Below are 3,278 nucleotides of genomic sequence, written 5' to 3'. Positions count from 1 at the left end.
TGAGGGAATAAGAGACAAATTGAGGCAGATTTGTATGGTGGAAAGTGCAATGATTGTTTAATAGAAGATGTGTTTACATACTGCCTCTGAAGCATGCTAAAAAACATGTCTTTGGAATCTTCTGTAAAACCAGGATGTTGAACTTATCCTATGATAAGTTTTGGATACACGAACACTATGATTCTAAGTATAAGCTAAAAATCAAAAAGATCGAAATACCAACAGAGAAAGTGAGTGCTAAGAGATTTTTACCAACAGGTAGGATCTAATATAGACCTGAGGATTCTTTTATTTATTTATTTATTTATTTGATTACTTGGAGAATTCTGGTCATCTTTCTATAACGGTGAACAGAAGAATTATTACTGCAGTTCTTTTTTTCAAGTGAATTAAGTATGGGAGATACAGAAATAACTATTGTTAATTGACTTGATAATGATAATCTTCTGGTCAGTTCAGTAGCTTAATTAAAAAAAAAACAAACACTATGGAGAAATAGCTCTTTAAAATGTATCAAGTTATGATAAAAATGAAGCCTGAGATAACATGTAAAGATATGCTTTCATTAGGCAGAAAACTCCTGGGCAGAGATTTATCTTTGCAAAGTGACCTGCCAAATCACTGTTACTCAGCCAATCTGATAAAGGTCAACAATTGAACACCCAAATAAGTTCATACATGCAGCACCTTCCTGACTAAAACAGTTAAATTACCTTTTTAATGTAAAACTATATTTTTTTTTCTGAAGAAAGAAAGAAAAAAATTAGCTATTGCATATTTAATGTATGATCTTTCCTTTCTACCCCCAAGACAAATAAATTCTTTTTTTGGTCATAAAAATCCAGTGAAGATTTGTATTAAAACTTTCTTTTTCACTTTTTTTGACTTTGCATTCTAAACACTCATGACAACTATATCCCATATGAATTTGATTAGGAAAAGGGAAAGAAATACTGTAAGTCATTCTGAAAATAATCTTGGTTCCATAACAAAAGAATAACACTTTTTGCAAAATAACTAAGTAATAATTGCCCCTTCCCTCCATTTCAATGCACTTATTTCCCCCAATTATATACAAAAATCATTTTAACATTTATTAAAAACAATTGACATTCCAAATTCTTCCCCTCCTTTCTCCCTTCCTTCCTTTTTCCTCCTTCTTGAGATGTTAAGCAATTTGAAATGTTATGCCTATGTTAGTAAATTAAAACATACTTCCATAATAAACACAAACAAAAAAGCATGAAAAAAGTAAAAAATTAATATGCTTTAAGCCATTGTTCTTTTTCTCACTGTATTTTAAAATAAAAAAAGCTTTTTTTTTTTTTTTTTGGTGGTGACAGAGGCTGGTGTAATTCCACTCAATTACTACAAAGTAAAGCAGGTAATAAAAGCATTATTATCTGTTTTATGGGTGAGAAAACTGAGGTAGAGAAAACTTTGAACTGAGTCCTGAAATCTGAAACCTGAAACCTGAAATAGAGTCTACAGGTCTTCAGACTCCAACACTTTCTTGCTAAATAAGCAAGAACATGACATGTTAAGTCCTGTAACTAAATCTAGACCCAAATAATGTACAGATAGGGCCACACTAATCTTCAACTGTGATGGACATAGTTGAGCAGAGATTAGAAAAATTTACCTAGTTAAATATCCAGGCTTCTATAAGGATTACGATTTTTTTGGGGGGAATAATAATATTATATCAATGCTACAGAGGCCATATTTCCAGGTCATTCTTAGAATCTCAGAAAAGGACCTCAGAAATCATCTAGTATATAGTATATATTAAAGCACAAAAATCATTTTTTTGGAGAAAATTAAAATATTTATAGCTTGTATCCTAATTTCATATGAAACCTTTTTCTTCATTATCTTGGGCCTATGTTAATTTTCCTGGTTTGTATAATTTTCTCCTGCCTTTTCACTCTTCCCATTCCCCCCCTCCCCCATCTTCACAAGAACATGAGGAAATGATTCACTGAAGCAGGTTAGGAATAGGACCTGGACCCAGATTTTTCAAATTTTGTCTAGTGCTTTAGTCATAAAATTGATTTCAGTTTATTCTTGATTTCAACACTTATTATAATGATTATTTTAGCAAGGGAAGACAGTTGCAAAACTCAGTCCTAGAATTTCAATGCTGGAAGAAATCCAAGAGAACATCTGGCCTCTTCCTTATTCCCATCTTCTAGATGACAAAATTAAGTCCTAGAGAAGTTAATTGAGAAACCCACATGACTAGTTAGTTGCCAAAACCAGGAATAAGACTCCTAACTCTTAATCAAGTGCTCTCCTGCCAGACTACATGTCTCTTCTTCAACTTTCCTCTTCTTCAACTTTCCCTGTGCTTAAATGGTTTCAACTACAAAAAATGATTTCTCAGTCACTTCAGATTGTTAACTTAAAATGTTTTATCACATTTCTCAAAGTAAATTGATATATTAAGAAATGATTCATTCTTATTCTATATTCTTCTTTAAGCTAGTAATAGGCATTATCTCAGAATTGTTACCCTGAGGACACAAAAACTAGAATTTTACAGCTTTTTAGTCCTCAAATCATAGTAGTTTCATTTCTTTCTTTCTTTCTTTTTTATTAAATCTCTTGGATAGTTATTTTCTTTAAATTTTTTCTTGTATCACTTAAAATTATATTGTATTTTTGTAAAGGTCTAAGGAATTACATCAAATAACCTAGGGATTACAGATAAGATTCTATTACTACAACCACAGTGATCTGAAGAAATCAGCTAATTTCAGTCTTTCAGCTTTTCATGGAAAATTGTTGAAATGTGTATGTTGTAAGTAATTGCCATTCTGAAATTGATGTAAAGTATGGGTAGGGAAGCTACCCCAGAAGAAATAGAATTTCATTTTCAAGTCTCAAGTATTTGAAAAAGAATGTTTAAAGTTCATAGAATCTTGGCTATGGAATCTTTCTTTTTTCTTTCATAAGTCAAGGTACTAAGACAATGTGTGGAGCTAGTAGGGAAGGAATGATAATCCTGCCCTTTTATTTTAACCATCATCAACCTCATAACCTTTGAAATTCGATTTTAAGTTCACAATGTCAGCCTATGTCAATGGTGATTTCACTGGCCTGGTTATTGCCAGCAGTCCCTTAAAGGATTAAGGTACATATGGCATGAATGTCCACAAAAGCAGAAGTACCTCCTCTTGTGGCTAGTTGCTCTGACATTTCAGGCAATGACAGGGAAGGGGTACTGATGAAGCATATCCTGGTCCTGCTGATTCAGAGTTGTTCATAAGTGTAAC

This window comes from Sminthopsis crassicaudata, chromosome 4, assembly GCF_048593235.1.
Source record: "Sminthopsis crassicaudata isolate SCR6 chromosome 4, ASM4859323v1, whole genome shotgun sequence".
NCBI classification, from domain to species: Eukaryota; Metazoa; Chordata; class Mammalia; order Dasyuromorphia; family Dasyuridae; genus Sminthopsis; species Sminthopsis crassicaudata.
The sequence above is the reverse complement of the archived record's forward strand: the minus strand, read 5'-3'. Positions refer to the sequence as shown.